This window comes from Sus scrofa, chromosome 15, assembly GCF_000003025.6.
Source record: "Sus scrofa isolate TJ Tabasco breed Duroc chromosome 15, Sscrofa11.1, whole genome shotgun sequence".
Lineage (NCBI taxonomy): Eukaryota > Metazoa > Chordata > Mammalia > Artiodactyla > Suidae > Sus > Sus scrofa.
The window spans coordinates 72,254,954-72,279,280 of NC_010457.5; the positions used below are offsets into that span (position 1 = coordinate 72,254,954).

At 39.5% G+C, this 24,327-nt stretch overlaps 1 protein-coding gene across 1 annotated transcript in view; it reads right to left on the bottom strand.

The window, feature by feature from the left end:
* Positions 21,549-24,327, bottom strand: part of GALNT3 (polypeptide N-acetylgalactosaminyltransferase 3) — a 67,023-nt gene continuing 64,244 nt past the window's right edge. The window contains exon 13 of the transcript XR_002339064.1: positions 21,549-21,559. The gene's annotated coding sequence lies outside the window, so the exon portion shown is untranslated. The remainder of the gene's footprint in view (positions 21,560-24,327) is intronic.

The window sequence follows — 24,327 nt, forward strand, 5'->3', positions numbered from 1 at the left end:
TAAAGATTTCTGGCTGAAAATAACACATCCCTTCCACTACCACTGCATTGACCAAAATGATTCATAGGGGACAGAAATAGAATTGCATTTCGCTTCCTATTGTGTGAATTGATTCCCAGCAAAGATACTTTACTCTTTCATAAAAACAAAGGGGGTTGGTTAATACTATCCTACTGTGTGCTTGGGAAGAAAACAGAAACACTGGTGAACAGCACCAGTAACTGTCACACTTATACTGAATGAGGAATTTAACTTAAGGCAAGGAAAGGGGACAGTGCTTCCTACCTAAGAATCAAATACAGCAACAGGATACAGTGAAATTTATGTTTTGATTTTTTAACAGAAAGAAGTTTAACATGATATTTGCTCTTTAGATTTAATGCCTGAACTTCTTTCCAAGTCTTACTTTTTACTGCAATAAATTGTACTTAAATTGAGCTCTCTGGGGACTTCACAGTGATTGATTGATTAGACTGTGTTTAGGGCCACTCAGGGTAAGAGTGAGGCATGGGGCGACAGTGTGAGAGCAGCTGCTTTCAGGAATGGGGCCTTAATCTTGAGTGTTGCCATGGTGACAGCTGCCAGCAGGATCCCACTTGGGAGCCCAGTAGGCTCACTGGCTGCCAGACCTTTGTATCAGACTGTGGGGCATCCCCAGCCTTTCAGATATAAGCATAATGAACTCTTTAGCCAGGGTGTTTCTGCTTCCTCTCCTAGGGGACAGTTTGTTCTTGCTTGAACTGTCAATTACAGATGTCAATTCAGACAAACTCTCTTTTCCCTTTCTTCCTATTCTCTTGCTCTCAGCTTATTTTCATATCATAGCCCACCCTTTTCCCATTTTATAGTTATATAATTAACAATTCTTAATAGAGCAACCTCAACACATAGGTCCTCTAACACAGTACTGACCAATACAACATTCTGTGATGACAAAATGTTCTGTCTGTGCTGTTCAGTGCAGTAGCCACTGGCTGCATGTGGCTACTCAGTGCTTGAAGTGTGGCCAGTACAAATGAGTAACTAAATTTTAAAAATGTATTTAATTTTAGTTCACTTTAATTTTAAATAGCTACATGTGGCTAGGATGATTGTGTTAAACAACATGGTTCTAGAATCATATTTAAGTCCACCAAATTGTATCACCTACAGCTGGTCCAAAAGGAACCATCCTCAGCAGCTTTCCCTCATTTGCAGTAGCATATTATCTGCTCTAGCACATATTACTGCTATCGCCACAAAAGGTATTTCTTGCCCTGCACTAACCTCTTTGCCTCTTGTAAATTTAATTATGTAGCCAAAGAAAAAGGAATAAAAGGAAATATGAATTGGGCCATTACAGGTAATAGTCATCTAGAAGCAAACCTTAGCAATGAGAAAGGTGTTATTGTTTGTAAATAATACATTAGCTACATTGTTGTGATTCTGCAAAGAACCAGATCCTCAGAAAAAGTCATAAGTCTAGTCCCAAATTTTATACTAGTTGACTGTATTGCTTTGGGAAGACACACAACAGATGGGATTTTTTTGCCTAAAATTTCTCCTTCATATGAAAAGGGGGATAATAATATTTACTGTGTGTTTACTAACATGACAAAGGCTTTGTTTAGGACTCATATATTCCTTTTTAACAAGTCCATAAATTAGGGTTTATTATGCACATTACACAGATGAAGAAACTGAAGCTTAGAAGGGTTAAGTGGTTAAGATTTCCCAGTTAGCTAGTAGTCATAAGAACCAAATATCATTCCCAACCAAGTCTGTCTCCAAAGCCCAAGTTCTTTCTACTAAATGTCATTAGAATGTGTCTAAAATCCCTTCCAGCTTTTAGTTATCACTAGAGTGAGTGCCATGTATTTAAACACATTGAATGAGTTTTGCATACAAGCAAAAATAGAAATCTTCACTGTACTCCATTTTTAAAAGCATGACAACAACTGTAGCTACCAGACACTTCCCAAGTTGGACCCATCTAAGAGGCCCTAATTCAGTTGCTTTCAATCGTGATTTCACATTAGAATTATTTGGAGAATTTTTTATATGATTTTTATTTTTTCCATTATAGTTAATTTACAGTGTTCTATTCATTTCTACTATACAGCAAAGTGACCCAGTCAGACATACATATACATATGTTTATATTTTCTCACATTGTCCTCCATCATGTTCCATCAAAAGTGACTAGATATAGTTCCCTGAGCTATGTGGCAGGATCTCATTGCTTATTCATGACAAATGCAATAGTTTGCATCTATTAACCCCAAATTCCCAGTCCATTCACTCCCTCCCTGTCCCTCTTGGCAACCACAAGTCTGTTGTCCAAGTCCATGATTTTCCTTTCTGTAGAAAGGTTCATTTGTGCTATATATTGGATTCCAGATATGTGATATTTTATGGTATTTTCTTTCTTTTTCTGACTTAGTTTATTTAGTATGAGTCTCTAGTTCCATCCATGTTGCTGCCAATGGCATTATTTTGCTCTTTTTTATTGCTGAGTAGTATTCCATTGTGTGTATATGCCACATCTTCTTAATCCATTCATCTGTCAATGGATATTTAGGTTGTTTCCATGTCTTGGCTATTGTGAACAGTGCTGCAATGAACATACTGGTGCATGTACCTTTTTCTTTTTCTTTTTTTTTTTAGGGCCAAACCCATGGCATATGGAGGTTCCCAGGCTAGGGGTCGAATCAGAGCTGTAGCTGTCAGACTACGTGACAGCCACAGCAACGCCAGATCCAAGCCATGTCTGCAACCTATACCATAGCTCATGGCACCACTGGATCCTTAACCCACTGAGCAAGGCCAAGGATCGAACCCACATCCTCATGGATGCTGGTCAGATTCATTTCTGTTGAGCCATGACAGGAACTCCCATGTATCTTTTTCAATGAAAGCTTTGTCTGGATATACGCCCAAGAGTGGATTGCTGGGTCATATGGTAGTTCTATATTTAGTTTTCTGAGGTACTTCCATACTGCTTTCCACAGTAGTTGTACCAATTTGCATTCCCACCAACAGTGTAGGAGGGTACCCTTTTCATTTGGGGAATTTAAGAAAAAAAAAAATACTGATGCCAGGGTTTGTTCCCAAACCAATTAAATCAGAATCTCTAGAAGTGGGGCCTGGGCATAGTTTGTGTTAAGCCTGTTAAGGGATTCTGGTGCACAGCGGGTCTGAGAACTGATGTACCAGATATGGAAGTTGCAGAAACCTGGCTCTGTTTAGCCACCTGCTAGAACTTTATGATCCTGTCTCCAGAAGAAAGCCCCTTGGCATCATGTTTGATGTGTTTCATATTATGGACATGTGCTGGGGACAACGGACATGTGGAGATGAGGAAGCCATCTCACAGCAACAATCTTTTCCTCCTGAACACTGGCTAACCATTAATTACCACAGAGGAGGTTTTTCATTCTGAGCCATAGGACTCTGAAGGCTCTGTCACATGCAAGATTAGAAGGTGCAAAGAGAGTAATTTGATGGGAGAAGGAAAGACTTGCCAACTTCATTCTGAATTTCTTCATATGCATGGGTGCTATAACAGGACAAGTCTAAGTTTAGATTGCAACAGGGTTCAAAAAGCCTCTCTCCTGGCAGGCAATGCCATAGGAAAGTACATAAGCTAAAGTAGGATTTCCCCCAAGGAGCAAAGGAGTTTAATAATTAGAGTGGCTCACAGACTAGAAAAACAGGCTTGCCTATGCTCTCACACCTAATCCAATTGCCTTTTGTTTTCCTTTTACTTTTTTTTTTTTTTTTTTTTTTTTTGGCTCCATATGCCATGCAGGACTTTTTCTTACAAAAAAAAAAGTAGACCAAAAATTTGGTAGCCCTCAACAGAACTTAAATTCTCACATGATTTTCACATGATTTTCAAGAGCTTGAATTTGTTAGAACACTGTCTTACTCATTTCACTGTTCTACTCATCCTCAAAAATCTTGAGTGACATGCCTTTTCTCACAACAGTGATTCTCAAACTTGGTGAAGTTTGTTTAAAATGCATATTCCTGGACCCTACTCCTGGAGGTCTAGAATGGAGCCCTTTTGAAATCTGTATAGTTTAAGGATTCCAGTTAAGTGTGTTCTAAGTGATTGCAGTACGCTGAATAATGGTCCCCCTAAGATGTTCACATTGTCATTCTCAGAATATGTAAATATGTTAGCTTAAATGAAAAAAGGGACTTTATAGGTGTGATTATAGCAAGGATCTTGAGATGGAAAGATTGTCCTGGTTATCCAGGTAGGGTCAAATGTAACTACTCTTATTTTGTGAGAGGGAGGCAAGAGGGTCGAAGTTTAAAAAGATGTGACAATGAGACCAGAGGTTGGAGTGAGGCACATTGAAAATGGAGGTAGGAGACATGAGCCAGGGAATGCAGACAGACCCTAAAAGCTGGAAAAAGCATGGAAACAGATTCTCGGCTTGTCTCCTAAAACCTCCAGAAAGAAAGCTGCTCTGCCAACATCTGAATTTTAGGTTTCTGACTCCTAAAACTATAAAATAATAAGTTTATGCTGTTTTAAGCCACTAAGCTTGTGGTCATTTGTTACAGTATTAATAGGAAACTAATACCATGATCCAAGGGATAGAGCATTCACCCAAATAAAACACTGTAGAAATCAACTTCAATACCTCCCATTATAGAAAAGCAACCTTGAGCAGAGAGTGAAGTAAATTATCCAACTTCACTCATGGACTTATGGAAAGTCTAGGATAAAAGTGGAATTTTCTTAGTCTGATTCTCTCTCTCACCTGGCATTCAAGGTATAACTCCTCAATCTAGCCCAACCTTTTCCATCTTTTCCTAGTCTCCTATATTGCTATTCCCATGAGAAGCAAACTAGTAGACACATCTCTCTCCCTGAATAAGCCCAATGTTTCCTGTTTTACTACCTTGGCATAGGTTCTTCCCTCTTCCTTAACATTCTTGAATGTTAACGTTCATTCAAGGACAAGTCCTGTCCCTTCCTGAGCTATCCAGTATCAAGTGAGCATTGACCTGCAACTCATGGTATCAGTATAGCTGCTCTGAGAAAATTATGATGTAGACACCCCAGTCTATTTATTCCCCAGTGTGATGACCTGATTAGCTATAGGGCTTGTGGATACTCTGTAAAGTAATACTGAGGAAGAAATGGGTAAGTAAAGATGTTTATTTCAAGTTGATCATGTCATGGTCTGTGTGCCCAGGTTAGAAAAAGAATTTTCCAGACTCATTGCAAGATGAAAAGAAAGATAAGTTTATTGAGATAAAAGATGCTGCTAGTACAGTGGGACAATTTCCTGATAATCAGGGAGAACTGACCCTGAGAGCATGGTCTGTTTTTATAGCCCAGAGAGCAAGGAGAGGGCTTATGATATACCTGTTAACTGCTGATTTGTTGGGGAAATAGGGTCTTATGATATAGTTGCTGGTTGGTTGGGGGTGGGTAACACCCCTATAGCAATGGGGTGAGAGTGGGCCATATAACTTTCCTAATAGGGGGTAGGAAAGAGTAGGCCAGGTTGCTTCAAGGTGGTGGAGAAGCATTACAATGAGACAGGTGGGGCAATGATAAGGGTCCAGTAATTTTTATCTTGGCCAGAGCCTTTGAGTTCTTTCTCCTTGAAAAGGCCTTGAAGTCCCATATAGCAACTACATTTTCCTTGGTCAATAATTACAATATCATTTCCCTGATTTATAGACAGCAACCTCAATATTTGTATCTTGGTGGAATAATAGTTTTTTTAAACATATTTCTTATTGAGATATAAATCACATACCATAAAAGTCACCATTTTAAAGCATTTCTAGTATATTCACAGGGCATGCAACAGTCACCACTGCCTAATTCCAGCACATTTTATTACCCCCTTTTAACCAAAAATAGACACTCTCCATCCTCCCTCCACTTCCCTAGTCCCTGACAACTACTGGTCAATTTTTTTCTCTCTATGGATATGTCTATTTCATATAAATTAAATCATCTAATAAGTGGTCTTTTGTAGCCAGCTTCTTATTAAGTTTAATGTTTTAAACTTCATCCATGTTGTAGAACATATCTGGATCTCATTTCTTTTTATGGTTGAATAATATTCCATTGTATGGATCTACCACATTTTTTTACCCACTCATCAGTAAATAGATATTTGGGTTGTTTCCACTTTTTAGCTAATGTGAATAATGTTGCTATGAACATTTGTGCACCAATTTTTTGGTGTGCATTAAAATATGTTTTTAATTTTATTTAGTATATAACTAGGAGTAAAGTTGTTGGATCATATGATAACCTGTGTATAATTGCCAAAGACAAATACTGTATGATATCACTTGTATGGGAATCTAAAAGATAAAACAAATGAATAAATATAACACAACAGAAACAGTCTCATAGAGAACAAACTAGAGGTTATCAATGGGAAGAGAGATGAGAGAGGGGCAAGATAGGGGTAGGGGATTAAAAGGTACAAACTACTATAATAAAATAAGATATAAGGATATATTTACAGCACATGTAATATAGGCAGTATTTTATAATAACTAATAATTTATAAAAATATTGGATCACTATGTTTTACACTTGAAATTAATACATTATAAGTCAACTATACTTCATTACAAATAAATAAAGCTGTTTTACTGCATGAGTGACTTGGGGATTCGTTACCATCTAGAGACTTTCCAATTTCCTCTTTCTATTGGGGTTGTTTCCCAAACTCAGTCAGATGAGATGTTATTAAAGAATGCAGATTCTGGAACCTGGAGATCTGTGTTTTAACAAGTTCTTCAAGGATCATAGCGATTGGCCAGATATAGAAAATTGATGCTATATCTTTTCCAGAAAGACTAAACACCTCAAAGTTAAACATTAAAGATAGTGTAGATACAATTGACTTGACTGCTGGGATAAAAATGATGCTAAATAATTTAATAGGAACTTTTGTCAGGACTGTAAGAATGAGCTGCTAAAGACCTATTGTATCAAGCACAGGGAAGGCACAGATTTGCTGGGGACACACTTCATCAAATGCTGTTTTATATGGAACATGTAACTTAAGAGTTCCAATTTCCCAGCCATATCAGGTTTCTTCTTCCATAGCTGTACCTAATTGAGTATATGCAAAACTAAAAAGTTGTTTTGATTCAAATGTAAAAATGCACGATGCATTTCCTACTTTACAGCCTTTGTTCCTAAAGTTACCTCTAAAATAGTTGCTTAGAACCACATAAATATCTTTTAGGAGATGTAGTAAATGGTAAAAGGGGTTAATGCATTTTAAAAATTTTACAGCATAGTAAATATCTAATTTTTTAAAAAATAATGTAGCAGCAGGAGTTCCCGTTGTGTCTCTGTAGAAACAAACCTGACTAGTTCCCACGAGGATGCAGGTTCAAACCCTGGCCTCGCTCAGTGGGTTAAGGATCTGGCATTGCTATGAGCTGTGGTGTAGGTTGCAGGCACAGCTTGGATCCTGCATGGCTGTGGCTGTGATGTAGGCCAGCAGTTGCAGCTCCTATTGGACCCCTAGCCTGGGAACTTCTATATGCCACAGTGTAGCCCTAAAAAGCAAAATAAAATAACATAGCATAAAAACAGCTCAATAGACCTTTCCAACATTCTGGAAATACAAAATCATAGAAGGAAGGAAGAAGGCACAAGAGCTGAGAAAAGAGGAAACAAAGGGAAAGCACATTTCCTCTTCTTTATTGAATGCAGGGTCCACCATAAGGAATGTGATTTTGCATCTTTCTTTGCCTTTTCTGTGGCCTTCTTTGGAATGCATTGTCCTCACTGCCACACACACAGGTTGACTGGCCCTATTACAGTCAAAGCTCTCCTTTACTTAGCAAATAGAACACTTGTTCCTCCAGCACCGTACAACCGTATTGGCTAAGTTCGATCTCATGTATACTTCTTTTACCATTTCAGTGAAACTATTTTGTTTTACAAAGGCTGTCACCCAAGGTGTGTGTGTGTGTATCTGTACACACACACATACATACATACAATTTAGGAAATATAAGACAGTGAAGAACAATGATAACAACAATGAAATCAGGGTAGAAGTGGAAATGCCAGAACTTCTAGCTTTATCCAATTTTTCAAAAAAACTTGAGTGTGGGGGGTGGGGGGGGTTACCACTGCTTATAGTATATGTTGTTTGAAATGTGAAATTCTTTGTCAAGTCCTTAAAAGGCTCAAATTCCTTTCATTCACAGATAGTCCCAATTTGCTCAAATGGACATTTAAAATAATTTTAAGTTACCAAAACCTCACTAATCTCCAGCTTTCTGCAATATACCTCATAAAAGAAGATGGACCCAGTCCTTTATTTAAGTATGTCAATGTTTTCATTATACTAAGGAAGAAAGTAGGGTCAAAGTGTAGATTATCTTGTTACTGTTTTTGCTGTGTTTAGTTTTTTGTGCTTGTCATTTCTTTTTAAGTTTTTATTTTTACATAATTTCATATTTATAGGAAAATTTTAACAGTGATACAGAAAATTTCCATATACCATTCACTCGGACCTCCCCAATGTGAAGTTTCCTCATATTCACTTTCTCTCTCAAACATTTTGCCTCCTAAATCATTTGAGTGTGAGGTGCAGAAATGAGGAGTTCTGGTCATGGCTCAGTGGTTAACGGACCCAACTAGTATCCGAGAGGATGCGGTTTCCATCCCTGGCCTTACTCAGTGGGTTAAAGATCCAGCATTGCATTGAGTTGTGGTGTAGGTCACACAGGTGGCTCAGAGCCTGCATTGCTGTGGCTGTGGTGTAGGCTGGCAGTTACAGCTCTGATTCGACCCCTAGCCTGGGAACTTCCATATGCCATGGGTGTGGCTCTAAAAAGACAAAAGACAAAAGACAAAAAAAAAAAAAAAAGTTGCAGAAATGATGCCCTTTCACCACTTAATCCTTCAGTGTTCTGCAGCGATTTGGATCCACTCTGCTAGCTAGGTGAGGAGTCCCCTTACCCTCTGAAGGGGTGGGGTTATAATTCCTCTGTTGCTGGGTTTTCAGATCAGCATTAGACCCAAGCTCCTATTGACTGAAACCATTTCTTCAGGAATTTGAGTCAGCTCCTGGAGTCCCCTGAAAAAAAGAAGGCAATAACTATTGTCTGCTCTGTCTGGGCTTTTGTTTTCTAATGCTTTTCGACATACAAAGCTGCTCTAGTATTAAAAAAAAAAAAAAATACAGTTCCCCTCCCACCTTAGCTGCTGACCTAATTTAGCTGAACACACCCTATTAAATATTTATTAAACATCAGTTCACGGAAGCACTATATCAAAATGGGTACACAAAGGCAATGCCCAGTGGGCAGGTTTCCAGTAAATCAAAAAGCTCGCTTCAGAATTAGGAGGTTGGCTGATACTCTGCAAAGAGTAAGTGTAACATGAACTTGACTATTCGCAAAAATGGTTTGCACAATAGCAGGAAATATTTTGTAATCGGCTAAAAAGCAGAACCAGAAACATCGCAAATACATCATAAGAGAGGTTACATTTCATCTTCCTATGTGGATATGGAATTAAGTTTCCTTCGTTTATTGTTCAGCTTTTGCATTTGCAATTGTTCATTTTCTTGAGTACCAAGAGCAGGTCCAAGTGCTGTGGAGGCTGAATGTTGTACAATTTGGGTGTTTGTTGTTATGAAAATAAAACATAAAATTATAAACAGAATACAAAGGCACTTTTAATGAGAATTTATATCTTAAAAAATAAGCAAATTTTAAAAGCTGACAAACACAAATATAAAATCATTAATATTAGTTGGTTAATACCTCTACAGTATATTTTCATGCATTTTTTAGCTGTATGCTCTTTCCTCTAATGATTTTTAATGTCATTTTCTACATAGAGAATATAAAAATAATTCCATCATTTCTATAGCATGATGATAAAATTTCTATCAACAATAAATAGGTGCCTTTATTAGGGCCAATTTTCAGCAATAGTTATTTTAAACTTCTCTTTGTATGTATATCCTTCACCCTCTAGACAGTGCAGGCAAAATTTTCCTGTGGTGGACAACAGGGTGGGAATGTGATACATTCTGTCAAGTGTTCTCCTAGAGGAACTTTAATCAGTCTTTCTAAATTTAGAGTCTTTAGCCAGAGTGAGGGTAGAAGAATCAGAGAATCCTGAGACATAAGGAAGAGGAAGGACAATGAAAAGGGACAAGAGCATTTTTTTAAAAAATGCAGAAAACAGAGTTAGGTGAGAGGATGCCGAAGTCCTTTTCCGGAACATTAACTCATAAGGCCTTTGGTAACATTTTCTCTTCTCCCATCACAAAGTGAATTTGCATGCCAAGAGGCGGGCACATTCCCATTGTTGAGAGAAACAGATCTACAAGCAAGTACCAAGCAGACAAAGATGGGTGATAAACATAATGAGCACCACTTTTCAGCTAACTATAGAAAGCTGTAAGCACAGATGGAGGAGGATAGTTTATCTTTGCTGTTACACTTGAAAAATAAACACCAGAAATATAAATGCCATCAAAATGTTGACTCTTCTCAAACCAAAAATTTTGGTTTCATATTCAAAGCCATGCCCATTTAGAAGAAAAACACATTCATTTGGATTCTGTGGTTTGAGGAAAGGACTGCCAGAGAGGAGGTGGAAGCCACAGTGGAGCATTCCTGGACAATCCATTGCAGGCCTGGGGAGATCACCATGCAGGCAGCTTCGGCTCCCTAATAGTCAAAATAGCAACAGGACCACAAATAATTCAAAGCCTGAAACATTTTCTTCCCTCCAATTCAAACTCTCCTTCTTCTATTAAATGGCTCCAGCAATCCTGTCTCTTCTATAAAGCCTTCCCTAGCTGAAATAGTGGCAACTCCCTTTGAACTCTACTTTATGTAAACACACAATTCCCCTGGTTCCCTTATAACTCCATTAAATGCACTTGCTCTGTGGTTGGAACACAATGCAAATCCTTTTATGCTGCTTTTGTCCAACGCTCACTGCTTTGGCTATACAGCCTTCATATCCAGTAGGCCCTTCTGAAGTATTCTAAGTTCCACATTTAATTCACCTAAACTTTAGCTTAGCAAAGCCTCCTACACAGACAAATATTTATCATTAATGTCTTAGGACGTATTGGAGACAACAGAGACATTTTAGAGAAAATAAGGATAATGGTAAGCAAAGCAAACCCTGCTTGTGAAGTTATCCCACCTCCACCATTCCCCACCTCCTAACTCTTCATTATCCTCATCCTTCTGCCTTCTTCACCCACCATTTTTTTTTTTTTTTTTTGTCTTTTGTTGTTGTTGTTGTTGTTGTTGCTATTTCTTGGGCCGCTCCCTCGGCATATGGAGGTTCCCAGGCTAGGGATGGAATCGGAGCTATAGCCACCGGCCTACGCCAGAGCCACAGCAACGCGGAATCCGAGCTGCGTCTGCAACCTACACCACAGCTCACGGCAACGCCGGATCGTTAACCCACTGAGCAAGGGCAGGGACCGAACCCGCAACCTCATGGTTCCTAGTCGGATTCGTTAACCACTGCGCCACGACGGGAACTCCCCAACCATTTTTTAAATTTAAAATGCTTCATTTAAAATACTTCATTTAATTTAAAATGCTTCTTTTAAATATATATATATATATATAAATAAAATATATATTTTTTTTCAAGAAGGATGAAAGAACACCTGAGCACCCCCGCCAAGAAGTAGAACGTACCTCAGACAATCCTAGAGAGTTCCCTCCCAATCACATCCCTGTCCTCCCACACTCTCATGCACCTATCCTGACTTTCACAATAATCACTGACTTTTGCTATTCTTTATAGAGTTTTACTACCTATGACTTATCTCTAATAATATGTAGTTTAGTTTTTAAAAACTCAGTCACGGAGTTCCCGTCATGGCTTGGTGGTTAACGAATCCGACTAGGAACCATGAGGTTGTGGATTCGATCCCTGGACTTGCTCAGTGGGTTAAAGATCTGGCGTTGCCGTGAGCTGTGGTGTAGGTCGCAGACGTGGCTCGGATCCCGCATTGCTGTGGCTCTGGCGTAGGCTGGCGGCTGCAGCTCTGATTAGACCCCTAGCCTGGGAGCCTCCATATGCCCCAGGTGTAGCCCTAGAAAACACACACACACACACAAACTCAGTCACAATCACAAGCCTATCTGTGTAAGACAAAGATCAATATGGCTCCTGATAGAGGACATTTCCCAGAAAAAAGTTAAGCTGACAGAGGCCATCTGTCATAGTGAGCCTTTGGTTTTACTGGGAGTTTACAAAAGTCACTGATAGGGAAGCAGAGAAGGATGAACTGGGAGGGATGGACTGCCAAAGCCAGGGCTTCTGGGGTGTGAGACTGGAGCTGGAGAACTGGCAGGAATAGAGTCAGGAAAGGGGATAGCTCTGCCTTATCTGCTTCTAACTTCACCGTGACCCATCTCTTGCTTTGCCTGATTCAAAGCATAAACACCAGACTACTAGGGGAAGCCGAAGGGCAGTAAGTCTGGCTAACCCTAAGTTGTTCTTCAACATACAGTGCAAGGGCATGTTTTGCAGCAAAATTGCCCTGACACCCACACACCCACTGTTGTATGCAAAGTCACCCCTTTAACTCCCTTTGCACTCTGTGCTAACCTCTATCCCCCACTCTTACCCCAACTGTAACCATCTGATCAGTTGTCCATATCCTTATTGAACTGGACACTCCTTGAGGAAATAGATGATATCTTACTCATTTTAATAAGTCACCTAATGTTTGTCTAACTTACTGATGTGTATAAATTTCATTGAAATTAAACACCAAGACTTGATAAGTATAGGCAGAATATGTGGCCTTGCTACTGTGACCTTATTAGGAATGCGGAATTGGGGGTATGCCTTGTGTTGAACTGCTTCTGTGAATTCTTCTTGCATTCTCTTGGCTTCAGGTACAATCACATCTTATGCAGATATTTCAGTACTGACTTTTGCACAGGTAATGAGATGTATTCACAGTGATGCACATGAAAGTAAAGATGTTACATATGTATTTTTGCCTTCAGTTGTGCCTAAAATGAAACATGAGTGTATTGTATTAAAATATATATGTGATTTAACCACCTTCTGCTTTTCCTAATACAACTAGAGGTTTGTTTTACTTTTTTTATGGCCATTAGATTTTTTTAAAATATTTTTTTCATTTTTTAAAGTTTTATTGAAGTATAGTTGATTTACAATGTTGTGATAATTTGTGCCATACAAGGTGATTCAGTTATATATGTACACACATCCATTCTCTCTCAGATTCTTTTTCTACAGAGATTATTACAGAATATTGGGTAGAGATCTCTGTGCTGTACAGCAGGTCCCCATTGGCCAGTCATTCTGTATACCTTGTGTGCATATGTCAATTCAAAACCCCCAGTCCATTCCTCCACAACTCCCACCTGTCCTCTTTGGTAAGCATAAGTTTTTCAAAGTCTGTGAGACTGCAAATAAGTTCATTTGTATCCTTTTGTTAGGTTCCACATATAAGTGATATTGTATGATGTTTGTCTTTCACTGTCTGACTTACTTCATTTAGTATGATGCTCTCCAGAGCCATCCATTTTGCTGCAAATGGCATTATTTTGTTCTTTTTTTTGTGGCTAATATTCCATTGCATGTATTGCTACATCTTCTTTATCCATTCCCCTGTCAGTAGACATTTAGGTTGCTTCCATGTCTTGGCTATTGTAAATAGTGCTGCTATGAATATTGGGTGCATGTATTTTTCTGAATCATGGTTTTCTCTGGATATATGCCCAGGAGTGGGATTGCTGGGTCAAATGACAGTTCTATATTTATCTTTTTAAGGAACTCCCATACTCTTCTCCATAATGGCTTTACCAATTTATATTCCCACCAACAGTGAAGGCTTCCCTCTTCCCCACGCCCTCTCCAGCATTTATTGTTTGTAGACTTTTTGATGATGGCTGTTCTGACCCATGTGAGGTGACACTGAACACACTGTTTTCTAACTGGATTTAAATTTAATATTTCCTGGATATCTCCCCACCTCAATAAACTTCTAAATCAATTATGTTTAATGTCTGTATATGAATCTATATGTATGCAGTAAAATTAAAAAAAAAACAAAGGAAAATAAACACAGAACTCAGAAAAGTGGATGTTTTTATGGAGAGGAGATTGGATTTGTGAAGGATCTAGACATTTATGATTTTAAAGACAAATATTTTTCATTATTTTTTACAAGATATGTATTTTATGTACAAAATATACATACAAATATACTATTTAATAGTACAGCTATATGAAAATTTACTCATAATTGTCTTCCAATAAGCATTTTTATTTTTCCAAATTTTCATTAAATAAAACTCTGATGAATATTCTTATACTAAAATATTACACATACTTTTCTTTTTATCCTGGGATAAATTTCTAGAAATAGAACTGCTGAGTCCAATTGTTTGCACAGTTTTAAGGCCATTAACACATACAGCCACTTAGAAAGATTATGCCAATTTCAATTCTCACCAGCAACTTGTGAGTCCTTTTCTCTTAATCCTCACCAACATTGAGTATATGTTGGTGGAAAAAACAAAAACACCTCTTTCCCAATTGGATTAGTGAAAGCTTTTCTTCTATATTTTTTCTAACTTACATTTCTTTAATTACTAGTGTGATTAAAATTTTATAAATTTTGAGAAATTTCTACTTTTTATTTGTAAATTTTTTTGGCTTGTTTTTCTGTTAGAGCAGCATTATTCTTATTGATCTATACAAGATTGTAACGTCTTTAAAGATATCAAACTTCTCTCTGTTTTATATCATGTGAGACAGAATAATGGCCTCCCAAAATTGTTCATGTCCTAGTCCCTAGGACCTCTCTTTCATGTCACATGTCAAAAGGAGTTACGTTTGCAAATGGAACTAAGGTTGCTAATCAACTGACCTTAAAACAGGGAGATTATTTTGGATTATCCAGTGGACTCAAAGTAATCATAGATGTTCTTAAAAGTAGGAGAGAAGGACAGAGAAGGGATCAGAGTCAGAGAAAGTTTTGAAGATGCTGCACTGCTGGGATTGGTGATGGAGGAATGCAGCTGCAAACCAAAGAATGTGAGTGGCCTCTAGAGGATGGAAAAGGCAAGGAAATAGATTCTCCCCTAGAGCTTCCTTCAGAAGGAACAACCTCCACAAGCCCTGCCAACAGCTTCATTTTTGCCCAGTGACATCCATCTCAGATTTCTGCTCTCTTGAACTATAAGGTAATAAATTTGTGTTGTTTTGAACCACCAAGATTGTGGTAATTCATTAAGGCAGCAATAGGAAAGTGATATACATGTTGCAGATATTTTCACAATTTTTAATGTACAGAATCTTTGCAACGCTTACCAATGTACCCGTATGATTTGCTTTTTAAAATGTATTCAGTGTATTTCTTCTATTCTCACCTACATTGAAACAGCTAAAATTTGACCAAAAATACAAGCGGTCTAGTTTGGCTTCAAATAAATTTTTTCTCTGTTTTAAGAAGTGTTTATAAAAAACAAGAGGCTGTTGGAGTTACCATTGTGGCTCAGCAGTTAGTGAGATTGACTAGCATCCATGAGGATGCGGGTTCCATCCCTGGTCTCACTCAGTGGGTCAAGGCTCTGGCTTTGCTGTGAGCTGTGGTGTAGGTTGTAGATGTGGCTCAGATCCCGTGTTGCTGTTGCTCCGGCGTAGGCTGGTGGCTATAGTTCTGATTGGACCCCTACCCTGGGCACCTTCCATATGTTGCAGTTGCAGCCCTAAAAAGATCAAAAACAAAACAAAACAAAAAAACCCAAAAAACAAAAAAATAAGCTGTTTTCTCTTCACATCTTTTTCTTCTCTCCTTCCTTTCCTTTCTCTTGGAGATGTGCTGGGGGCTGAAAAGAAGGACAAGGAAATGTACTGACATTATTTTCAGAGAATAATAATAAGGTCAGTACATTGGATTCATGTGACTAGAATAAAGATAGTGAAGAGATGAAATGCCTGAAAATATAATTTAGGGTCAAATTATGAAAAAAATCTTTATATTCCACACTAGAAGATAAATGTCTTTGGACATTATCTGAGAGTGGAAAACCATTATAAGATTTTAAGTGGGTAAATCATGTATTTAAGTCTGCAAGTTAGTAGTTAAAAGAACTTTTAAACAACTAAATTGAACTAAAATACAGTTCAAAAAATACAGTGCAGTAAAACAAGATATTGCTTAAACATTTTTATTATCCTCAATGGAAATAAATAGATGAAAATGTGTTCAATTAGAAATCTTTTATAGGGAATTCCCATCATGGCTCAGCCAAAATGAATCTGACTAGTATCCATGAGGATGCAGGTTTCATCCTTGGTCTCATTCAGTGGGTTAAGGATCTGGTGTTGCTGTTGCTGTGGCTGTGGCATAGGCCGGTGGCTACAGCTCTGATTTGCTCCCTAGCCTGGGAACTTCCATATGCTGTGGGTGAGGCTCTAAAAAACAAAACAAACAAACAAAAAATCTATTTTAAAAATAGGTTATGAAAGGAAATAAAAATGTTCCATCCTTAGCATCTGCAAGTGCCCAAAGATCCCAGAATCATAGCGCTTTAAAACTGATGTGATTTATCAGAAAAGAAAATCATGGACATGGAGAACAGACTCGTGGTTGCCAAGGAGGAGAGGGAGGGAGTGGGATGGATTGGGAATTTGGGGTTAATAGATGCAAACTATTGCCTTTGGAATGGATAAACAATGAGATCCTGCTGTATAGCACTGGGAACTGTATCTAGTCATTTATGATGGAGCATGATAATGTGAGAATAAAGAATGTATACACGTATGTGTAACTGGGTCACCTTGCTGTACAGTAGAAAATTGACAGAACACTGTAAATCAGCTATAATTGAAAAAATATAAATCATTACATTAAAAAACCTAATGTGATTTTTTTAAAGAGTAAAGAAATTCCTAGTACATACAACCAAAATTTAAAAATATTAATTTCTTCTCTTTTTTTAAAATTTTTTTTATAATTTTTTTTTATTTTCCCACTGTACAGCAAGGGGGTCAGGTTATCCTTACATGTATACATTACAATTACATTTTTCCCCCCACCCTTTCTTCTGTTGCAACATGAGTATCTAGACAAAGTTCTCAATGCTATTCAGCAGGATCTCCTTGTAAATCTATTCTAAGTTGTGTCTGATAAGCCCAAGCTCCCCATCCCTCCCACTCCCTCCCCCTCCCATCAGGCAGCCACAAGTCTCTTCTCCAAGTCCATGATTTTCTTTTCTGAGGAGATGTTCATTTGTGCTGGATATTAGATTCCAGTTATAAGTGATATCATATGGTATTTGTCTTTGTCTTTCTGGCTCATTTCACTCAGGATGAGATTCTCTAGTTCCATCCATGTTGCTGCAAATGGCATTATGTCATTCTTTTTTATGGCTGAGTAGTATTCCATTGTGTAGATATACCACTTCTTCCGAATCCAATCCTCTGTCAATGGACATTTGGGTTGTTTCCATGTCCTGGCTATTGTGAATAGGGCTGCAATGAACATGCGGGTGCACGTGTCTCTTTGAAGGAGAGTTTTGTCCGGATAGATGCCCAAGAGTGGGATTGCCAGGTCATATGGTAGTTCTATGTATAGATTTCTAAGGCATCTCCAAACTGTTCTCCATAGTGGCTGTACCAGTTTACATTCCCACCAGCAGTGCAGGAGGGTTCCCTTTTCTCCACAGCCCCTCCAGCACTTGTTATTTGTGGACTTATTAATGATGGCCATTCTGACTGGTGTGAGGTGGTATCTCATGGTAGTTTTGATTTGCATTTCTCTTATAATCAGCGATGTTGAGCATTTTTTCATGTGTTTGTTGGCCATCTGTATATCTTCTTTGGAGAAATGTCTCTTCAGGTCTTTTGCCCATTTTTCCATTGATTGATTGGCTTTTTTGCTGTTGGGTTCTATAAGTTGTTTATATATTCTGGAGATTAAGCCCTTGTCGGTTGCATCATTTGAAACTATTTTCTCCCATTCTGAAAGTTGTCTTTTTGTTTTCTTTTGGGTTTCCTTTGCTGTGCAAAAGCTTTTCAGTTTGATGAGGTCCCATGGGTTTGTTTTTGCTCTAGTTTCTATTGCTTTGGGAGACTGACCTGAGAAAATATTCATAATGTTGATGTCAGAGAGTGTTTTGCCTATGTTTTCTTCTAGGAGTTTGATGGTGTCCTGTCGTATATTTAAGTCTTTCAGCCATTTTGAGTTTATTTTTGTGCATGGTGTGAGGGTGTGTTCTAGTTTCATTGCTCTGCATGTTGCTGTCCAGGTTTCCCAGCAATGCTTGCTGAATAGACTTTCTTTTTCCCGTTTTATGTTCTTGCCTCCCTTGTCAAAGATTAATTGACCATAGGTGTCAGGGTTTATTTCGGGTTCTCTGTTCTGTTCCATTGGTCTGTCTGTCTGTTTTGATACCAGTACCACACTGTTTTGATGACTGTGGCTTTGTAGTATTTTTTGAAGTCTGGGAGAGTTATGCCTCCTGCTTGGTTTTTGTTTCTCAGGATTGCTTTGGCGATTCTGGGTCTTTTGTGGTTCCATATAAATGTTTGGATTGTTTGTTCTAGTTCTGTGAAAAATGTCATGGGTAATTTGATAGGGATTGCATTGAATCTGTAGATTGCTTTGGGTAGTATGGCCATTTTTACAATATTGATTTTCCCAATCCAGGAACATGGAATATCTTTCCATTTCTTTCCATCTTCTTTGATTTCTTTGATTAAAGTTTTATAGTTCTCGGCATATAGGTCCTTTACCTCCTTGGTCAGGTGTATTCCAAGGTATTTGATTTTGTGAGGTGCAATTTTAAAAGGTATGGTATTTTTGTATTCTTTTTCTAATGTTTCATTGCTGGTATACAGAAATGCAACTGACTTCTGAATGTTAATCTTATATCCTGCTACTTTGCTGAATTTATTAATCAGTTCAAGGAGTTTTTGGGTTGAGTCCTTAGGGTTTTCTAGGTATAGTATCATGTCATCTGCATACAGTGACAGTTTTATCTCTTCTCTTCCTATATGGATGCCTTTTATTTCTTTTGTTTGTCTAATTGCTGTGGCTAGGACTTCCAAAACTATGTTGAAGAGCAGTGGTGAGAGTGGGCATCCCTGTCTTGTTCCAGATTTGAGTGAGAAGGCTTTCAGTTTTTCCCCATTGAGTATTGTATTTGCTGTGGGTTTATCATAAATGGCTTTGATTATATTCAGGAATGTTCCCTCTATACCCACTTTGGCGAGGGTCTTGATCATGAATAGATGTTGAACTTTGTCAAATGCTTTTTCTGCGTCTATTGAGATGATCATATGATTTTTGACTTTTTTTGTTAATGTGGTGTATGATGCTGATTGATTTGCATATGTTGAACCATCCTTGCGAACCTGGGATGAACCCTACCTGGTCATGGTGTATAATTTTTTTGATATGTTGTTGGATTCGGTTGGCTAAGATTTTGTTGAGAATTTTTGCATCTATATTCATCAATGATATTGGCCGATAGTTTTCTTTTTTGGTGGTATCTCTGTCTGGTTTTAGAATGAGGGTGATGGTGGCATCATAGAATGTCTTTGGGAGTATTCCTTCTTCTTCAACCTTTTGAAAGAGTTTAAGGAGGATGGGCACCAATTCCTCTTTATATGTTTGATAAAATTCACCTGTGAAGCCATCTGGTCCTGGACTTTTATTTGTAGGGAGTGATTTTATGACCTCTTCAATTTCATTTCTAGTGATCGGTCTGTTCAGTTGGTCTGTTTCTACTTGATTCAGTTTTGGCAGGCTGTAAGATTCTAGAAAATTGTCCATTTCTTCCAGATTGTCAAACTTGTTGCCGTATAGTTGTTCATAGTATTCTCTTATGGTTTTTTGTATTTCTGCTGTATCTGTTGTGATTTCTCCTTTTTCATTTATAATTTTGGTTATTTGGGTTCTTTCTCTCCTCTTTTTAGTGAGTCTGGGCAGGGGTTTGTCCATTTTGTTCACCTTTTCAAAGAACCAGCTCTTGGTTTTATTAATTTGCTCTATTGTTTTTTGAGTCTCTATTTTATTGATTTCTTCTTTGATCTTTATAATTTCCTTCCTTCTGCTGACTTTAGGCCTTTTCTTGTTCTTCTTTTTCTAATTCATTTAGGTGGAAGGTTAAGTTGTCAATTTGGGATCTTTCTTCTTTTTTGAGAAAGGCCTGGATTGCTATAAATTTCTCTCTGAGCACTGCTTTCACAGCATCCCATAGATTTTGAGAGGTTGTGTCTTCATTATCATTTGTTTCAAGGTAGTTTTTAATTTCCTTCTTGATTTCCTCATTGACCCGTTGGTTTTTTAGTAGCATGTTGTTTCGTCTCCATGTAGTAGGTTTTTTCTCTTTCCTTTTCCCATAGTTGATTTCTAATTTCATGGCATTGTGGTCAGAGAAGATACTTGAGATAATTTCTATGCTCCTAAATTTATTGAGATTCGCTTTGTGTCCCAATATGTGGTCGATTCTTGAGAATGTTCCATGAGCATTTGAGAAGAATGTGTATTCTACTATTTTTGGATGTAGTGTCCTGAAGATAACAATTAAGTCTAACTTTTCTATTGTTTCCTTTAGGATCTCTGTTGCTTTATTGGTTTTCTGTCTAGAGGATCTGTCCATTGATGTGAGGGGGGTATTAAGGTCTCCTACTATGATTGTATTCTCATATATTTATATATTTTCAAATATATTTTCCATCCCCTTATCTTTTTCTACTCCTTCTGGAATTCCTATTATGCGTAGATTGGCCCACTTTATATTATCCCATAGGTCTCTTATATTGCTTTCCAGTTTTTTGATTCGGTTTTCTGTCTGTTGACCGGATTGAGTGATTTCCATTATTCTATCTTCCATATCACTGATTCGTTCTTCTGCATTATTCATTCTGGTTTTTACTGCCCTTAGTTCAGTTTGCATCTCTGCCAATGAATGTCTAGTTTTTCTTGGCTCCTCCTTATATTTTCTAGTTCCTTTCTGAGGGTATCTGCATTACTGTTCATATCTTCTCTGAATTCCTTCAGTATTTTCACTATTTCTCTTTTGAACTCCAGGTCTGTCTGACTGCAGAGATCTGTTTCATTGTTGACTGTTTTAGGTGAGTTCTCCTGTTGGTTTGACTGGGGGTGGTTTCTCAGCTTCTTCATCTTGCTTGTTGTTTTCTTTCTCCTGAGGGAGTTGTATTCTCCGTTATCGGGCAGTGTTTGCCTTGTCACTGCCGTGGAATATTTCCTGAGGGCTGGTGTTGTTGGTCAACCTTTTTTTGAGGCAGTGTGGCTTTTCTGGAGTGTTGATGGGGCTAACCGTGTTTCTTTGAAGCAAAGGAGGACTTCCTGAGGGCAGACAGGACTGGGAGGTCCACACCACGATGGTAGCAGATTTCACTTGGTCATGCAGAGCTTGCTCTGGTGTTTTTAGGCTGTGGGGTTCTTGCAGGGGGTTGGCGGTGTTGGGCAGCTGTTCCTCAGGAGTGCAGCACCCCCTGGGGGCTGGAGCAGCTATCTGGGTCACTGAGAACCTAAGAGGCTCTTCCCTAGGGCAGCCCAACTCAGAAGGACAGCCTGCAAATGTAGGCGGATCTTTTCACAGTCTGGCCAAGCTTGTTGCAGCTTTTCTGGGCTGCAGGGGCTCCTCCAGGGGGCTGGTGGTGCTGAGCAGCTACTCCACGGGAGTGGTGCACCCCCTGGGGGCTTGGGCGGGTAGCATGGCTGCTGGAAACCCAAGAGGCTCCTCCCCAGGGCAGCCCAACTCAGAAAGACTGTCTGAGATCTTTTCCCGGCTTGGACAAGCTTGTTGCAGCTTTTCTGGGCTGCAGGGGGTCCTGCCTATAGCTGGCAGTCCTATGCAACTGATCCACTAGGTCTCGGCACCCCCTGGGGGCTTGGGCGTGTAGCAGGGCCGCTGGAAACCCAAGAGGCTCCTCCCCAGGGCAGCCCAACTCAGAAAGACCGTCTGAGTTCTTTTCCTGACTCGGCCAGGCTTGTTGCAGCTTTTCTGGGCTGTAGGGGGTTCTGCCTGGAGCTGGCAGTCCTATGCACCTGATCCTCTAGAGCTTGGCACCCCCTGGGGGCTTGGGCGGGTAGCAGGGCTGCTGGAAATCCAAGAGGCTCCTCCCCGGGGCATCCCGACTCAGAAAAACCATCCGAGAATTAGGCAGATCTATTCACGGCCTGGCTAGGCTTGTTCTAGCTTTTCTGGGCTGCAGGCCTTTTCTTGGGGGCTGGTGGTGTTTGGTGCTACTCTGCGGAAGTGTAGCCCCTCCAAAGGGCAAGCAGGCCTGTGCAGGGACAGCCCCTGCGGTGGTAGGCTTCAGGCAATTGTTGAGGCCAGCCCTCCTGGATGGCAGGCAGCCCCAGGTTCGGCGAGAGCGTAGGGTGTGGCGGGGGTGGGGGAGGGGATGCACTGGGAAGCACAGCTTTCAGCTAGCTAGCGGGCCTGTAAGCTTGCTGTGGTGTGTGGGGTATTCTATGGGAACCCACCCCTTCTTCTCTCCCCTCCCCAGCATGGGCGCAGACCAGGCTCTTCTCCCAGGTTCCCTCTGATGAGGCTTTCCACTTCCCCACTCCTAGAGTATTGTTCCCTTCCTCTGTGACAGCTTTGTTTTCTTGTCTCCCAGGCAGTCTCTGCCCCGTCAAATGGTTTCTAGACCTCCCAAGCAGTTTCCGCTCTGCCCCGCCCCCCCAGGCCGTTCCCGGGGACTAAACTCTGGAGCTGAGGACTCGGTGCCCAGCCCCCACCCAGGCGTCTCAATTTTTGGTGACTGTGCCCGTAGTTCAGATGGTCCGTTCGGTTCTTGATCGGCTTTTCCGTACTCCAACTTACTGCTACACTCTTCTCTGCATCTAGAGATTCCTCCGGTTCGTTTGATCTTTCCCCCATGTAGGTGACTTTCCAGGGTGCGGGATCCCTTTCTCCTCCGCAGTTCCCTTTCGGGAGCGCCCGTCCCACTTGGATTCACCTTCTCTCACTCTCCTCTTTTCTCCCGTTCTTCCCAGTAATGTCACGAACTTCTTGCCATTATTGGAGTTTAGGTTCCTCTGCCAGCGATTAGTTGCTGTTCTGTGTGAGTCATTTATTCTGTAGATATGCTTCTTTTGTTGTGTTTGTGGGAGAGGGCGAGCGTGTCCCCCTACTCCTCTGCCATCTTGCCCTCTAATTTCTTCTTTTTAACATGATAGAAAACCTCTATTTTTTACTCAGACAGGAATCTTGCCATCTTGAAAAAGATACTGGTAGAAAAGAATAACTGACAAGGATAGAAAATGAAGAATTTGTTTTTCTCAATAAACTAGTGTATTGAAACAAAATCAGTATTTTGGATCTAAAAAAAATTGTGTGGAATGGTGTAATAAAGGCCAGGGGCAGGTAGAAGAGCTAAGAAATGTATCTTTCACCCCAATGGGCAAGGTATTTCCCCAAGTGCTTGGTGGTAATACTAAAAAGATTGCAAACTGGGGCAGCAGAGTTGAGTGAAATATCCTGAAGCCATCTCAAATGTAAGTATGGAGGTGGGACAGGTGAACTGAGGGAAGCCCCTCTGAATACCCTAAGCTTCACCAGCTGCCCACAGAAAACTGGATGCTGGTCAAATAGAAATATCCAAGGTTTCAGAAAAGGGAGGCCATGCTTGAAAGAAAATGTAACTCTTGGTGACCCAAAGAGTTGACAGCCAGGCTATGAAGTAGGGTGAGCTGTTTCATAACTTGAAAAATGAGTGCCTGCATGGTAAAGTATAAAGAGATCTCCAAAATCTCACTGATGCTAAAACCTCAAGTTCTGATAATTAGAAATCCTGAATCCTGCTCTCAAAGGGGATATTTTAGAGAAATTTATACCAATAAATTTGCAAGAGAATATAAACAAAATTTCTTGAAAAATATACAGTGAAATTGATGTAAGAAAAGTTGGAATACTTAAAGAACATTAAATTAAAACTTAACTTAAAAATGGAGGGGAATTCCCATCATGGCTCAGCGGTAATGAACCTGACTAGTATCCATGAAGATGTGGGTTCAATCCCTGGCTGTGCTCAGTGGGTTAAGGATCAGGCATTGCTGCTAGCTGTGACATAGGTCACAGATGTGGCTTAGATCCCAAGATCCAAGATATGGCTGTGGCATAGGCCAGCAGCTGCAGCTCCAATTCTACCCCAGCCCGGGAACTTAAATATGTCACACCTATGGTCCCTAAAAACAAACAAACAAAAAATGGATGGTTAATGTCAAAAACATACTTTTAAAAAAAGTGTAAAAGAACTTGACAGCAAAAACAATAAAAACAAAAATCTGATTTAAAAATAGG